The sequence below is a fragment of the Euprymna scolopes genome, chromosome 38, assembly GCF_053919585.1.
Source record: "Euprymna scolopes isolate OS-2025 chromosome 38, ASM5391958v1, whole genome shotgun sequence".
NCBI classification, from domain to species: domain Eukaryota; kingdom Metazoa; phylum Mollusca; class Cephalopoda; order Sepiida; family Sepiolidae; genus Euprymna; species Euprymna scolopes.
Window position 1 is genome coordinate 71,836,897 of NC_136519.1, and position 19,949 is coordinate 71,856,845.

Consider the following 19,949-nt stretch of genomic DNA (forward strand, 5'->3'; position numbering starts at 1 on the left):
GTCGAGATACATTCACTCCAGAGGTGCTCTGTTCATCAACAATCTCCCCAACAGAGATCCTTGGGTTTTGTTTTACTTGTCGAACAATTTTCCGTTCATCTCTTGGGGAAAGAATCCTTTTTCTCCCTCTACCCTCTAAACTCATAACGTGGCCTTGCGATTTGAACTTGTTTATTATGGCTCTAACAGTGGATTTGGGAAGGTTTAGCTTCTTTGAAATCTTATAATAGCCCTCCCCATTGGTATGGCATGCTACAACAAGCTTCCTGACGTCTTCGCTGTGTTCCTTAGTTTTAACCATGGCGATTGAAAATTATAATTTAGTCACTTATAATAGTTTAAATAAATCGCTATCTAAAAATTATCTGAAAAAAATTATTCACTGAATTAGCGTTAAACAAGCATAATATGGCTATAAAAAAGTTCAGAAAGCACGTAAACCGGAAATTGATTGATATTATACTGATACTAAAAGAAAAACAAAGCCGTGCCAATAATTTTGAACAAGGGTTTTTTGCAATTATGTTTGTTGTTCCTTTGTTATTTATTTTTTCTAAAATCCGATTGCTGCATCGGAAAGGCCAGTTAAAAATACATAATATACTTTGTTATTTTCTTTAATTTAATCCCTTTTTTAGAATTTATTAGGCAAAATTTAACTTTTATTTTACCGTGCCAATAAATATGATCATCACTGTATATATAAAGCTGAACGTCTGTGTGTGTGTCTGGTCACAAATAGGCTCCTATATGGTTGACTATTATAGAAAACTGATCACATATAATGATAGAAGATGTATGGCGACACAGAAATGCATATGTTTGGTCTGGCATAATGATGATTCAGTAAAATTGTGGGGTCTGCGTTCGCGCCTGGTCCACAAAGTATGGGAATAAAAAATTAAAAAATTAAAAAACAAAAACGTTTATAAGTGTTTTTGATATAGATGTACATAATAATACTTTGATAAATATGTTTTAACTAAAATAGGTATGGTATAATAAAATTGTGAGGTCTGCGTTCACGCCTGGTCTCCATAGGATGGAAATAGGCACAAACTTTAATAAAGACTTTTCATATCTATGTGTATAAGTCTACTTTGATAATTATGTTTCAGTTTGAAGAAATATGGTATAATAAAATTATGGGGTGTTCGTTTGCACCTGACCTCCATAGAATGGAAATATGTCACAAAGTTTAACAAGGTTTCTTAATATAGATCCACAGCATATTGTGGTAAGTGTTTCAGTGTGAACAGGTATGGTATAATAAATTATGGGGTTTATCTATTTTATTTTTACTTTCATCATATTTTGCTTTGGTTTTGATACCCCCAAATTCGGAGATATCTGTTTACAACCCTTCCTTTTCATAACCTATCATATTCATTAATCAGAATCCATTTCCTGTAGGCTGTTTTTGAACCCAGTCAACGACGGGTACTCTTGCTAGTATATATATATATATATATATATATATATATATATATATATATATATATATATATATGGCTAATAGAAAAAAAAAACTGTAAAAACATATGTGCACTTAAACTGGCGACTCCCTGGGTTGATAAAACGCGGACATCTGTGTATAAGTTAATTGGTATAAATATAATTTCACACACACACACACACACACACACACACACACACACACACACACACACACACACACACACACACACACACACACATATATACATTTGCAAACTTTCTTTTCGTATAAGCCGTATCGCCTCAAGATGTTTCTAGTTACTGTTAACTAGCTGACCAAAACATGCTTAATACTGTGTAGCAACATATTACTGCTCATATATTAACACACACACATACACACATACACACACACATATATATTTGTGTGTGTGTATATATACACACAAATATCAACTTACTATTTATTATATTAAGACCAACTTAAGACCAATGTTTTTTTAAAGTGCTTAATACAAACTAGAGTGTTATAAAGAACTTTTTATGAGCATTTAAGTTTAGAAAAACTAGACAAGTTCACCATTTATTTTAATAAACATATCTATTTATATAAATAAATTCAATTTATTAAAATTTATTAAAATAGTTTTTTAATTCATCGTATCACGTCGTTTTACATATTCCAATAGATCACTCAGTGGAGAAAGTATTTTTTCTTATTGTTTTCTAGCATTTTTAACTATTGACAGAAATATATCTGCTTTGGAATAGTGGGCGTTGAAGTTTTATTTTTTATACTGATTTCATGGTAATTACCGAATAAGTCGGGTACGCGAATAATGTCTCTGGTCCTCTGTGTAAGATGTCAATAATAATCTCGTCAAAAGGGGGTTGAGCAATTATAAAAAAACAATATGTCGTGCAACTAGGCAAGAGGTTATGCTAACTAGTTTAGACAAAGATTTCGGAGAGGTCGTTTTTACAAAGAGAAGACTATTTGAACAGTTGAACAGTCGGTGTGGAGTTCTATAGAGTACAAAGAAATATTAATATGATTGACAGGGTGAGCAGTGGAAATTTATTCAAATTGCTATTCAAAAAGTTGTTCTTGATTAACAGATCTAAAAAATTCCGGCAATATCTAGACAAAAACAACATTCGCACTGTTTAAATTGTAAAAGTGAGTTTTCCCCTTTCAACATCTTAAAAATTGTCTTTGATTATTTATTGAAATACGTTGGAATTCTTTCTTTTTACAAATAAAAAAAGAAAAAGCGAAATAAATAAAGGAAAGAATTTCTGGTGGGGAAAAAGAAAAAGTAGTAACATGTAAACGTTGAACAAACAATACACTTTATTTGAATTTATGTGTGTACTTTTAAGTTGTTCTTATTTGTTGTCTCATTTACCTCGGATTTTATTGAATTCTTGTACATAATTTTTTTCAGCGCAGCACCGGACACGCGTATAGTAAGTATCAGCAACGGATGATCGAGCCGTGTGCGAACTGACGTCACAGCGAGGAACAAGTAAAGACAACGATAATAATAGATAAAAATAGACATCTTACACGCGTGGGCTGAGAGCGACAGGAAAAGACGCATCCTAAACACGATTGGACAAAGACAGAGTAACACGTAGAGTCTTTTAAAGTACATTGGTGTGCGAGATAACTTTTGAACAAGAGAAAACACGTTATTCGTGAAAGTACTTGTACATAAATGTCTGTTGTTTCACCGAAATATAATTCTTTTCTTGTATTTGCTTACTTGCGACTGTCTCGAGTTGGGAATACGTTACAATAGTAGACATTACATAATTTGGCTACACTTTTAATCATTCTTCAGTCACAGCTTCAATAGACCTGATTTTTTAAAATAAAAAAGCGTAAAAGCATACATTATAACTTAGAGATGTCACCCTTAGTTAATCCGTGATTGAAACATGCATATATATATATATATATATATATATATATATATATATATATATATATATATATATATGTATATATATATATATATATATATAAATTTAGGTATTTAAATTTTATGATTTGAAAAAGTTAATCCTAAAATGTAGAAATTTTTATTGTTTGAAAACAAAGAATACAATTTAATAAATCTATTTCCTTAACCCATGAGTTTTCGATGCTTATCATCTCCTCAGAGGAAAAATATTAGCAAATATTTTTATTAGTTTGCGCCTTATTTGCTAAAAGCAATAAATATAGAAAAATTAAAGTTTTTTCATTTATTTTTTAATATTTAAGATATTTGGGATTGTCTTATATAAAATATTACATCTAATAATATTTTGTAAGACCGATAATCACTGGATTTGCATACCAGTAGATATATTTCATTTCATTATTCTGAAGTATATATATATATATATATATATATATATATATATATATATATATATGGAAATTTAATTAACTTTCTTGAAGGTACGTATTTGGATTTTACCGTCACTGGATTATTTATCTTCCACCAGACTATCCATTCATGTGTAATCACCTTTTTCTTCACCATATTCCCTCTGCTTCACTTTTTTTTGTTTTCAAGTAAGATCTTTGACTTACTTGTTGTTTCATCAAATACCTTTGCATGCAAAATCTGATCCCGCATTTTGCTAATCCCTACCCTCTGATGAGAAGAAAAGCATTTCTTCGAAACTCCGCGGATTAAGGACTATCTACTTATCTAGTGTTTCCTTTTCAGATTAAATATGTTTTTAACTCATTTCAAAGTGTTTTTAACATGTTTTATTAACTGTTTTCGCGTATATATATATATATATATATATATATATATATATATATATATTAGATGTTTAATTATATTTTCATACAGAAAAGCACCTGTATACATTGTTCTCAAATATAAGAAAAAAGACTTATTTTGTCATTTAATTATAAATTACTGGTAATTAAAAAAATTCAAATATAAATGTATTCGGTTTATAAACTCACATTTAATATGATACAAAATACATTATGTACATTTCATATATTATATAATGTATATTATAGTATACATATATATTTATATACATATGCATATGAAAATATGCTTATTCAATTATTATTTCGCACTTTATTATCTAATTTATTGGACATGAGTAGATTATTTAAATAATACATATCGAGTCCAACAGATTAATTTTAAGCAAAACATATTTATTATAAGCTATTAATAATGATAAGATTTATTGGGTTTAATATAATAATTTTTTAAAGATTTTACTTTTAAATAATTAAACATGTAGATAAATTTATATTAGTTTACATTGAAATTGATTTAAAATATCCTGGTTTAAATAAAATATAAAATAAATAAAAAATAAAAATAAAATAAATATAAATGGCGTGAAGTTGAAAAAATAAAATTAGTTAAATATAACTTTAATTAGTACAATTAAAATTCATAAAAGTTAATTAATCAACATAATGATTATAATAATTAAGGAGTAATAGTGTTTTTAACACTGAAAAGCAAAAAACAAGCAAAAACAAACAAACAAATGTAACGAAAAATTAAGAAATCATTCATATTAATTAATATAAAAGGTTAATTATTCTAAGTAAATTGAATCAATTAATATATATCTGTTGAAACGCAGAAATATATCTAATAAAAATATATATTAATTGTATTAATAGGTTAAATAATGAATTAAACATATTAACATAAGATATTGTTATGATAACAATATGATCACATAATGGGGAAAAAGGTGGCTGGTTACTTTTAATGCATCTAAAACCAAGCTTCTATATCTACACCATCTACGCTCTGATGCCAATCTTGCATCGGTTGAAATGAATGGCTCTCGTCTTGGGGAAGCTTCATGTTTTTACAAGCTTCTGGGCTTGACTTTTACTCCTGACCTGAAATGGAACACGTATATCAAATTCATTGCCAAGGTCGGTGGGAAAATGGTGGAGTCCTTCTACCGTTCCAGTAGATATCTCACTCCTGATGCAATACTCTACCTATGTAAAAGCCAGGTATGGTCAACGATGGAGTATTGTTGCCACATTTGGGCAGGAGCTGCTGGAAGCTGCTTATCCTGCCTGGACAGTATTCAAAATAGACTTCGTAGATTAATAGGAGTTGCCCTTTTCTCTTTCCCGCAACCTCTTTCCTACAGAAGAGAGGTTGCGAGTCTGTCTCTGCTTTATTGTTATTTTCATGACAAGTGCTCGTCTGAGCTTCAATCTATGGTCCCCCCTCGCCAAACCTTCACGAAAAACACCCGTCTAGCCAAAACCACTATCAATAATTTCCCACGCTCTTTATTTGTGCCTAAACCTAAATGTAAATTCCATGAACAAAGTTTCTTTCTTAGAACTGTACGTCTGTGGAACTCTTTTCCAGCTGACTACAATATGGCTGTCTTCAAGTCCAACGTAAACAAGTTCTTGATGATCCGTCGCCCTATGTAATCCAATTTACAAAATTCCCACTACTTATGTTTACTACGCTATAATCACATTGACTAATTTATATCTAGTAACCGTTATCCTCGGGTGGCCTCCGGGCCTTGATAAGTTGTGATTCCTGTGTAAAAAATTATGTTGAGAACTCTGCAATAAATATCAAAGAGGACGTAAATATCATAAAACACAATTGTTAATTTGTTAGGATGGAAACTTCAGGTCTGTTGATGACATCAAAAGCTTCCTGAACTGATCGTGTTGCAAGTGGAGAACTAGGATCTGGTTTGCCAGATGTTGGTATCTAAACCCTGCCAGAACAATCATTGTCTTGCACTCGCCAGCATATCAGCATATCAGCTAATCATTTACACCTTCACGTGTGGAGTAAAGGGATTCCAATAACTCTGCGGGAAGTTGTCGAGATATGTTTTTTTTTTCGTATGTTTATAATCATGCTCAAATTCTTTTTATTTTCTTGACGGGTTATATTCTTTTAGTAAATCACCGGAGAAAAATATTTAAAAACTTTACATGAAAATTATATGTGTTTCTGTGCTACTGAACCGGTGGTGTAAAGAATTGAACATTTTGAAATATATGAAATTTTGAAATGCTGAAATAAATAAAAAAATAAACACCATCATAGAATTTGGAATATAGACATTTTGTCATTTATATATACATATCTATAATATAAAGCCGAATGTGTGTGTGTGTGTGTGTGTGTGTGTGTGTCTGGTCACGAATAGGCTCCTATATGGTTGACTATTTTAAAAACTGATTACATATAATGATAGAAGATGTATCGAGACACAGGAATAGGTATGTTTGATCTGGCATAATGATGATTCATTAAAATTGTGGGGTCTGCGTTCGCGCCTGGTCCGCAAATAAAAAAATAAAAAATAAAAAAACGTTTACAAGTGGTTTTGTATATAGATGTACATAAGAATACTTTGATAAGTACTTTTTAACTTAAATAGGGATGGTATAATAAAGTTGTGGTGTCTGCGTTAGCGCCTGGCCTTCACAGAATGGAAATAGGCACAGACTTTAATAAAGACTGTTCATATCTATATCCATAAGTATATTTTGATAATTATATTTCAGTTTGATGAAATATGGTATAATAAAATTATGGGGTGTTCGCTAGCGCCTGACCTCCGTAGAATGGAAATATGTCACAAAGTTTAACAAGTTTTTTTTTTATATAGATCCACAGAATATTGTGATAAGTGTTTCAGTGTGAACAGGTATGGTATAATAAATTATGGGGTTTATCTATTTTTACTTGCGTCATATTTAGCTGTGGTTTGGATACTCCCAAATTCAACCCAAATTTACAACCCTTTCTTTTCATAACCTACCATACTTTCATAAATCAGAGTCGATTTTCTGTAGGCTGTTTTTGAACCCAGTAAAGTACAGGTTCTTTTGCTAGTATATATATATATATATATATATATATATATACATATATATATATATATATATATATATAATCTAAATTCGGAGACAAAATATAACAGCACGCCAAAAGATAGACTTAAAACAAATTAAAACAAATTTTATAATGGAGATAAATAAGGAATATCTACCTTACTCATGACTAAAGTACTAGTTTTATTTTGGTGTCTTAAACTTCTCCCCCCCCCATATTTTTGCTGATAAGGTGACTGTTTTAAAAGACAAAACTTTTATCAACATCGTTTCCGAAACGATCGTACAATCGAGTTGATTTTGTTTGTTTTTCCTTTGGAAACTGATTTTTTAATTCACAATTATGAATCGTTTTACTCAATATTATATATTAATATAAATAAATAAATAAATATATGTATATATATATATATACATATATATATGTGTGTGTGTGTGTGTGTGTGTGTGTGTGTGTGTGTGTGTGTGTGCAAGTGTGTTACATTCGAAAAGTAATGTCACTTATTTTTCTATTCCACCCAAATTCAAAGGGGGATAACAAATTGCATTTTATGATAACTTATGCATTAATATCATGAAAGTTTTATCACGCAGATATTGACCGTGGAAGACTCCCCGAAAGCAACCACTGCCATGGACGCGAGTCAGAAGGAGAGATGCGTCATTGGATTACTGGCAAAAGTGCATTGAGAATGGTGACGACTATGTACAAAATAATTTTTTGTACAGGAAAGGTCGCTCGTTTTAATGATGCAACTTCGTAGCTCTCCAACTTCTTGAGTTAAAAATAGGAGCATTACTTAAGCAACTACCCTTCATATATATATATATATATATATATATATATATATATATATATATATATATATATATATATATATATTTGTGTGTATTTATTTAATCATTTAATGATTTTTGGTGTTTATGCATGGAAACAAATACAAGAAACATGGCAGCTATAAATAAAATGGAAGGATATACTTATTTTTCACCGACTTAGTCAGATTTGGACCTTAGAATTCACCCTTGCCCGTTTGTCAATTCGTCTGTTCGTCATTTCTTCCGTTCGTTCCAAAATTCTCAATAACTACTCATTACATTTTTCTTAAATTTTGCATGAAGTTACAACTACCCAAGAGAGGAAATGGTTGCGACACAAGAAGAACAAAAGGGGACAAAATGCCCCCCCTTTTCAGGACAGAATAATTTCCAATCATTAGATCTTGCTGAAAATTACCCAAAAGCAAAATCATACGGACATACATCTGGAAACGTAATATTTGAGCCTTGGAAAACTCTGGTTGCGTTCCTAGGGGGTCAATAGAGGTCAATATGGTCAAAAATAGCACTGGGAAAATTCACGATGTTTTATGGTTTAAAATACACCTTTTGGGGCTAATTGTTATTTTTCTCCTAAAATTGAAGGCATCAGTCGGGGGACCATAAAGTTTTTGCCTTGTTTCTTCTTGACAAATATTAGCGTGCACCGAAATTTACTGAAAATCTCGAACATTTTTATTTTTGGCTATGAAATTTAACAAGAAGTCATCAATTTAGTCATTAACAGAGATTTTCGTTATCAGCTAACGTACCTGACTTCACTGATGGGCAGATAAATAATTAATCAATACAAATTCGTTGAAGATACGTTAGCAAGTCGAAGTAGATTGTTTTTACTCATGGGAAAATATGTAGACATCTTTGTCTGTTTTTGTCTGTTTAGCACGTTTTAGACTTCTCAAGTATCACAATTCAAATCGTACAATCGCAAAACCTATTTTGCCTCGTATGGATCGCTTTTTTGTTCCATTCAACATTTTGTTCTGATTGATACAACATATATATATATATATATATATATATATATATATATATATATATATATCTGTTCCAACACCTCGCTCCCTCCTCAGTCAGTGGAGGAGAACCCCCTCATGACTGAAACAACTATCATCCCTTCTATCATCCCCCTCCCATACCTATACCCCCTCCAATTGCACCCCTCCCCTCTGGGGAACAAAATTTTCCCCACACTAGGAACCGATCCTGGGTCTGTCCATACCCACATGGGGAGACAAATAAATAGAAACATTAAAAAATCCCCTATACATATTTTCAATACACCCCTCTTTCTAAAACAAACATAATATAAGGAATACCCGAAAAGACTAAAACGAAAAATCACAATACTAAAATCCAAGAATCCAAAAAATAAATATCAAAATAGAATGAAAGCACCCATACCCTTATTTCAGAAGAGCTGGTCCCCCCCTCCTCACACATACACATTAGTAACGACCTCGGATCACAGTCACCTTCCTAGGAAGCAAATAACCTCATAATACTATAAAACAGTATACGCATTCTCAAACCAATAAAAGCAAAACACACACACACACACACACACACACACACACACACACACACACACACACACACACACACACACACACACACACACACACACACACACACACACACACACCCTACCCCACCCTAAAGGTAAAGAAAAAACACTAGCAGAAAGAGAGAGTGACTGCAGCCAGGTCAGCGGCCTCGACAAGCCCAATAAAAGAATAATAAAAATTTAACATGCCAATGAATAATAAACACTTACAAGCCTCCACCCCTTGGAAACACTTCAAATGAACTACGAAAATTGCCATTTTTACATCTCCAACACATTTGAAAATAATTTCTGACGAGGACGCTTCACAGAACTTCTGAAACGCGCGTAAAAACGATTTCAATGACTTAAAAACATTATTACATTGATCCAAACATAATTCTCAATGAAAAACCAAGACACTGAATAATAAAATAATGTTAAAAAATACACTGTGTTGGTGACTACTCCCTTATTTAAATATATATATATATATATATATATATATATATATATATATATATATATATATATATCGCTTTTTGTTCCATTCAACATTTTGTTCTGATTGATACAACAGATGTGAACCATGAAACATTTGTAAATACCTTCCATCTTGAAGTTAAAAAAATCTTACGAAAGATCGAATAAATGAAAAACAAAAAAAAATGAAAAAAAAGAATCAGTAAGCAAGGTATCTGTTGTTTTTAATAATGTTTGCCTGAATGAAGGAATGCTGCATATATATATATATATATATATATATATATATATATATATATATATATATATATATATATATATATATATATATATATATTACCCACACAGCAGCAACCGTATAGCGTAATGGTAAGAAGCCTTGACTGTCATTTGGGCAGTCAGGTTTCGATCCTGGCTTGATGCAGTTGCCTGTCCAGCAGCACTGATGAGCCGTGAAATAGCGAAACAGTACTCTATGTGGATATAGATAGATATATATACTTTCAATTTGCCTTTACATAAGCAGTAATTTGTTGCTATACAATCATGAGCTTGTTTAGGTCTTCTAGTATTTAGTAACTAGAGACCTCATCAGGAAACAACGTTTACATTCAAATGCGGAATTCTTATTATCTCAAAAGATTACGAATTCCGCTTTTGAATATAAGTGTTGTTGCCTGATTAGGTCACTAGTTACTAGAAGGCAGCATTTATGCTCATGACTGTGTAGCAACAATTTACTGCCTATGTAAAGACAAATTGAAAGTGTAACTTGCTCTACTTCCGTGTTCAGCACTCTGGTATTAACCTAGTTATATTTCACTGGTTACCTTATCTTTGAAAAATAGCAACCTCAAATTATATATATATATATATATATATATATATATATATATATATATATATATATATACATATAATATGAAAAATGAATACGAAAACTATACAAGTCTATAATTTTTCTTTATTAATTTTCTATTGGTAAGATGATGGAATTCAAAATGTTATGAAAAAATTAAAAAAATAAACTTTTTCTTTTTACAAGAACATAATTTCAACCAAACATTCGATCTCCCTCAGTGTTGTGAATATATATTATATACAATACCCGTGAAATAAATATTATATTTCCTGATAGCATTTTATATAGATATATGAAATGGTTGTGGGTGCGTCTGTTTGTGTGTCTGTCCAAGGTTAAAAAAACATCTAAAGGTAAAACCCATTAAATTTCGCGTGGTTGTTCGCAGTGTTCAATAAAAATATTATTTTATTGACTTCAGGTGAAGAAATTACCATTAGTGGCGCCATCTAATATATATATATATATATATATATATATATATATATATATATATATATATATATATATATATATATACACGAGCAAACAGTTAGTAAAACATGTTAAAAAACACTTTGAAATGAGTTAAAAACATATTTAATCCGAAAAAGAAACACTAGATAAGTGGATAGTCCTTAATCTGCAGAGTTTCAAGTAAGATCTTTGATTTACTTGCTGTTTCATCAAATACTTTTGCATGCAAAATCCGATCTCGCATTTTGCTAATTCCTACCCTCTGATGAGAAGGAAAGTATTTCTTCGAAACTCCGCGGATAAAGCACTATCCACTTATCTAGTGTTTCCTTTTCAGATTAAATATGTTTTTAACTCATTTCAAATGTTTTATTAACTGTTTGCTCGTATTATAAGCTCTATCTCCTATTTGGCTTTATCGAGCTTTTACATCTGGCTGAGATAACTTTATAAATATTAATTCTTTAATATTTAGTTTTACCATCTTCGATCATTTTGGTAAATTTAATTGTAATTTTATATATATATATATATATATATATATATATATATATATATATATATATGTGTGTGTGTGTGTGGATTGAGTAGATTGGAGGATATATATATATATATATATATATATATATATATATATATTCATAGGAATTTATTGTTCGACAGGATACTTTAAAAGAAACATTAATAATTCCTTAATCCGCGGAGTTTCAAAGAATGCGTTATTTTCATCAAAAGAAAGATTTTAGCAAAATAATTATTCTCACGAAGCTATGAATTTACTGATACTAGTATAAATTGGAATTTCTTTTATATGAAAACTAATCATATATGCATAAAGGTTAGTGTAAGCGTTCATGAAATGCATAAGATAATTTAAAAAATGAAAATGCTGTTATTAGGTTGTCCAAAAAAGATGATCTGGCTTTAAGAATCAATGCTCTATTTTCTATGTTGGTTCTATTGAGCTTTTTTATTTGGTTGGGATTACTATATAAACATTAATATTTATATTCGCTTTAAGGTTACAGGAGCTTTTGACTTGTAAAATTACTTTTACTTCTTGAGTATATATATATCTTAATTTTCAGAATTTAATTTTAACAACTAAATTTATATATTGCTCTATTCTTAAATATTGAGCTTTTCCTTTTTGGTTAGGATCACCCTGAAAGTATTACCTCTAGTAATATCTATCAGGATTTTTCATCGGATTTTAATCTGTGTCTTATCTCGCTTATATATATATATATATATATATATATATATATATATATATATATATATATATATATATAATACTCTCTCTCTATAGATATTAACTGTAGCGTCTCTAAATCAAAATACGCTAACGGAAACAATTTACTGCACGAGCGTCGCCCTTTTTAAAATTCATCATTCAATAAAATAAAAAGCTATAGCAAACATCTAAATGACTACTTTAAATACAGTTCCTGATTTCAAAAAAAGAAAAACCAAAAGGTAATTATATATCTATATATTTTTAAATCAAATTTATTATGTAAATTCAAAATATATATATTTTTTCTACTCATTTCTATCTCTAACCTATACCAATTTTCTTATTAATTTTCTTATAAATTTTAAATCCAAACCTTTTACTTCAATTTTTCAGATTCATCTGCCTTACTGTTAATGCTAGGTTTATTTTTGGTGTCTTTTCAATTCAATAGAAATCCTCCTAAATTTGCTGATGAGGAGACCGTGCTTACCAAAAAAAACTATGTATAATTGTTCTACGTGACTTCATGTATACCACAAATAAAAAGCACGGATTTCCGAAACGATCGTACAGATAATTGACTTTGTTGTTGTTCCTTCTTATGAAACTGATTTTTAATTTAATTAAATTTTGATTTTTAAATTTAAAAATTTTTTAAAACTTTTAAATTATAGATCACATTACTTAATATTGAATTAGCTCTAGGACATTTAACTATCGAGCTTATTATATATCTAAATTACAACGAGCATTTCCTGTATTTTAATTAAACTAGTAATTTCACTATTACATTAAAATACACTTAGCTCTTTAGACTATTATTCTAATCTCCTTTAAATTATATATATATATATATATATATATATATATATATAAATATATATATTAAAAGAGTTTATTTGTGGTACAGAATTTACAAACGACAGAAAAAAGAATTCTTTTTGACCCTAGACGTCTTTCGCCATCCTCATCAGGGGCAAACGATGACATTTTTTATCTTTTTTAAAAAAGAAAATATGGGGAAGAAATTAAAATATATGTACAGGGAAGAGGAAAAGGGAAAGTATAAAATAAAATGGATTAACGTAGATGTATGTATATATATATATATATATATAACTACTTCATTTACATAAAATTAATATACGAAAGTATAAATTTATGCGTAAACTTTAAGTATTTACTTCAAAAGTGCTCAATGCGTAGGTAGAGCTAGTTAGTATATATAATGAATATTATAATAAAAAAAGAAAATAAACTCTCACCAATCGGGAATAATAATCCGCATATAAATACACAGGTGAAAAAAAAAAAAAGAAAAAGCGGGGGGGGGGGTTATATTTCAGATATCTCTTTACAATTCGCCAAAAAGGTCTAGGGTATTCACAAACCGTTTCTGCCTGCAGAGAGAGGGTTTGAGGCGTGCAATGGCGACGGATTCGAGAGTTTTCAAATGACTACTAGATCGGCCTCGAAATAAAATTGAAAAAAAAAGTCGTCCTTAATATCCCTGCTGACATTCTGGGTTATCCAATAAATGATTTCCAATTGCGGAATCTAAATTATTGTGGGTGGGGTTGAGGAGATTTTTATTTTTATTTTTATTTAGAAAACATGAAGAAACATGTTGTATAATTATTGCTTCAAAATGAACGCTGGTTCGTCCGACATAGACAGCATCACACTGACTTTGGAATTTATATATAATATTGCTAAGTTTAGTGTTAGGCAAACCGTCCTTTTTGAAAAAAGAAAATGCAGGTTTCGTATTGAAAATAACTCGAGGTAAACAATTGCTGATAGTCTGTTTAAGTTAATTAATTTTGCTCGTTTAATATTTCTAGTTTATTTACTAACGTGCCTATTGATGAGACTATTACTATTTTTTGCGATGCACTTTATCGTAGTGAACTAGTTCCTCCTTCTTTCCCAGAAAAATATTTTATCGAACTCCTTTCGCTTTGCACAAAATCCGCCGAGTTTAGTTTCGATAACGTGATGTACCAACAAATTGATGGGGTTTCTATGGGCAACCCCTTAGGTCCTATTCTTGCCGATATTTTTGTTGGGTTTACAAATTAAAACTTTTCAAATCATCACACAACACCCCTGCTTTATATTTCCGTTATGTGGACGATACGTTTGCGGCTTTTCCTTCCCAGAACCTTTAGATTTCTTTAAACGTCTTAATGCCTCCACCATTCTTTGTCTTTTACTATAGAGATAGAAAAGGACAACTCTCTTCCATATCTCGACGTGTTGATTTAAAGGTCCAGAGAAGGTTTTCTCACTTCTATATATAGAAAACCTACCTTTACCGGTCTATATACTGAATGGTGTTCTTTTACTCCTAAAACCACGAAGTTGACGTTAATTTATACGTTGGTGCATAATGTCTACCCAGAATTCTTGATTGATAAATGTATTAAATTTAAAATCAATCAATTTAATAAAGATATAACGTTTTGCCCTTCAAAGTCTCCTGTATATCTTAAGTTGCCATAGATTGGAGAAAAATGTGTCCCTCTCATTAATCAACTTAAACAAACTATCAGCAATTGTTTTCCGTCTGTTTTACATCGGGTTATTTTCAATACGAAACCTGCATCTTTGACACACACACACACACACACACACACACACACACACACACACACACACACACACACACACACACACACACACACACACACACACACACACACACACACACACACACACACACACATATCACCGATCTTGGCAATGTTATAAGTTCCAAATCTCAGCGACTATTGATCAGAATTTAACAAATGAATGCTCATTGGAAAGGTTATGATCTAAATTGTGTAGTGGCTCTGTGACATTTGTCTTTGCCATCGCACATTATGGTGGGTCATCCATCATCCAGATCCTATTTTTGGCACTTTTTTTTGAAGCCATAAAATGTTTCAGTCATAGTCATTTGTTTTTTTAGTTTTGCCTATGGATTACCAAATATCTTTTCCCAAAACCTTGATGGAGGGGAGATTAAAACTCTCCGCTATGGTTTCAAATGATCTGAAATAACAAGAAAGGGGAGACCTGATTCCAACTATTTCTCATATGTTATATCTTTCTTCTCGTCTTTGGTTTTCATTAGTGTGCAAAAATTATTTGATACTGGAGATATTCATAATCGTACCCTATTTCTAAAGTAGGGGACATATAAAATATGAGAAATATTCATGTAGTTGAATATTGCCCCTATATAAGGGAATAAGAATAGTTAACTATTTAAATCAATATAGTGAGTAGGAACATGTTCGGAGAAAAAAAAACATCAGAGATTTTATATTCATTTTATTGAGGGTGTTTTAGTAATTGGCTTGATTTAAGTTGCTAATTGACATTATATGTAGGTCTAGTAGTTTGAAATAGATTAAATCAATTGGGACATTTAACTAAATGATATATATATATATATATATATATAAATCTCTCTCTGACTCCTCTCTCTCCCTCTCTCTCTTTCTCTTTCTCTCTCTCTCTCTCTCTCTCTCTCTCTCTCTCTATATATATATATATATATATATATATATATATATATATATAGTATTTAGGTTATTTATAGTTTTAGTTCAGTTACGGATATTTTAATACTATAATTAAGTTAAATCAAATCCTATAAATAAATATAATTGAAGTTACTAATAAATAAATAAATATAATTAAAATTACTAATAAATAAATAAATATAATTAAGGTTACTAATAAATAAATAAATATAATTGAAGTTACTAATAAATAAATAAATATAATTAAGGTTACTAATAAATAAATAAATATAATTGAAGTTACTAATAAATAAATAAATATAATTGAAGTTACTAATAAATAAATAAATATAATTAAGATTACTAATAAATAAATAAATATAATTAAGATTACTAATAAATAAATAAATATAATTAAGGTTACTAATAAATAAATAAATATAATTAAGGTTACTAATAAATAAATAAATATAATTAAAATTACTAATAAATAAATAAATATAATTAAGGTTACTAATAAATAAATAAATATAATTGAAGTTACTAATAAATAAATAAATATAATTAAGATTACTAATAAATAAATAAATATAATTAAGGTTACTAATAAATAAATAAATATAATTAAGATTACTAAGAATATGTTCTTTGTAATGCCTTAAGTTTATGGAAGTTTCTAATCTTTTATCCAGTAACTTATCTTTTTAATTTTCTATTTTCTCTTGCCTGATGGGTTCAATAATGATCGAAACGGTCTGCACATCGTGGCAAGATATGACTATATTTATATAAAGAAAAAGAATATTATATATATATATATATATATATATATATATAAATATATATATATATATTAGACATTAAGAGGAGATTATAGATAGATATATAAATTCCCGTTCACATACACCTTTCAGAATAAAGCTAGAACCCAGAACTAGATAGAATCGAGCAATTGCATCGACAACGGACAACGCGCCTATGTCGGAGCACGTCACTGATGAGATGCAGTACATCGAAACCACTTTGGGTCTGGCGTTATCCGTTGTCGATGCAATTGCTCGATTCTATCTAGTTCTGGGTTCTAGCTTTATTCTGAAAGGTGTATGTGAACGGGAATTTATATATATATATATATATATATATATATATATATATATATATATATATATATATATATATATATATGGATAGATAGAGAGAAAGCTATATAAAGAATGGTTGGCAGATGTAGCAAATGCCAAAACTTATTAAAACTAATAGAAAATTTCATGAGCAGAGTTCTTTTTCAGAACTGTTTATCTGTAGAACATTATACCATCCGTCTGCTTCTCGACTGACTATAACATGGTCGTCTTCAAACCTAATGTGAATGAATCCCTATCGAGCTGTAATCTTAGTTAGTCAAGCCATACTGAAGTTCCACCATAACAGATCTTTTCTCATTATCTACCTAACACTTAACCCTTATCCTTTTGTGACCTCCGGGCCTTGATAAATGAATACCTCCCAAGTAAAAAAATTAAAGAGATAGATAAATGAATAGATAGATAGGTAGATAGATAGACATATATATATATATATATATATATATATATATGCACACATATATATATATATATTTATATGAGTGTAGCCATCATATATATATATATATATATATATATATATATATATATATATATATATATATATATACATACATACATACATACATATATATATATATATATATATATATATATATATATATAGAGAGAGAGAGAGAGAGAGAGAGAGAGAGAGAGAGAGAAAGAGAGAGGGGATAACCTGTCTCTCACTATATATTTATTTTCCTCTCTATCTATATACCTCTGTCTGTCTGTCTGTCTGTCTGTCTCCCTCTCTCTCTCTCTCTCTCTCTCTATATATATATATATATATATATATGTGTGTGTGTGTGTGTGTGTGTGTGTGTGTGTATATATATGTATGCATATAAAATTAACTGAAAGTTTGAAATACTTTCAGAGTGTATAATACTATAAACTAAAAGTCCATATAAATATTAGTTTCAATATTTATAAGACAATCCCAATCAGATAAAAAAGCTCAATATACGAGATAGAGCAATATTATAAATAAAAATGTGGAGTTAAATTTGATAAATGAATAAATTTACGACAAATTTTTTTATTCATCAATAAATATGAAATAAAATTTTTTTCGCTCATCCATGGATTTTCAACAAATGCTCATGTCTCTAGAGGAAATGTTTTTAGTTGTTTAATAAAGTTGATAGGCAGCCATAAAATTGTGCATTTAGCACATAGATTGAAAAACTAAAAACATATTCTCTGATGAAGGTAGCTGTTTGTTGGCATAAGGAAAGAAAGTTAAAATTTTGTATTTATTGTTGAATAATAAATTTATCGTAATTGTTTTTAATTGACCGAATTTAAATCATAATTTTTACACACACACACACACACATATATATATATAACTACTTAATTTACTCGCATAAAATTAATATACAAAAGTATAAATTTATGCGTAAACTACAAGTATTTACTTCAAAAGTGCTCAATACGTAGGTAGAGCTAGTTAGTAAGTTATAAAGAATATATGGCGATTAAGCTACACTGAATATTCCGCGTTTCATCCACTCTAGGATTCTTCAGGCTTATGCGCATAAGCCTGAATATTCAGTGTAGCTTAATCGCCATATATTTTTTATAACTTACTATATATATATATATATATATATATATATATATATACATATATATATATATATATATATATATATATATAAATATATATATATATATATATTAGGTTTTTGATGATTAATCGAATCAGAATCGAGAATCAGAAAATGGGAACGTTTAGGGGTGAGGGTGGGGTATCGGAATCGGAACCATTTATTCCTATTTTCCGATAACAAAAAGATTCTTTTAATTGTCATTTGTTTTAAAATTTTGTTTAAAGCAAAATCTTCCACTGTGGTAGTAATTATAAAATAATAAATATTTGTTGATGAACCACCAGTAAAACTAAAACCTGTAGCTCATCCCCACCAGTGAGAAAATATATGCATATTTTATGTGCTTTTCAGGAAATCGGGAATAATATCATCTCTATAGTAAAATATTTAGATTTATAAAGACTCAGAATCGATAATTTAGTACGGATTCGGTAATTGTATCGGAATCGGGAAAATATTGAAATCGTCCCATCGCTAATATATATATATATATATATATATATATATATATATATATATATATATATATATATATATATATATATATAGGCTCCTACAGTTTTGACAGACTATGGATACCCAACATAGGGTTGTCTGCGTCGTGAAATTTTTGTGGCAGAGGTGCGCAATTTTCAACCCATCAACCCATCACTCCTGTATCGACATTGTTAAATATCAGTAGCAAGTTAAGTGTATGTACATGACGGCTGGAAACAAATGCCGAGATAAGCGGAGAGCACATACAGCTCCTAAAATGCCCGAATGGTCACCTATCTGATACTAACCAGGCTCAACGTTGCTTAATTTCGATGCGATTATTCTCTCTCTCTCACTCTCTCTCTCTCTCTCTCTCTCTCTCTCTCTATATATATATATATATATATATATATATATCTATAAAGAGAGAGAAAGAGAGAGAGATGGAGAGGGAGAGAGA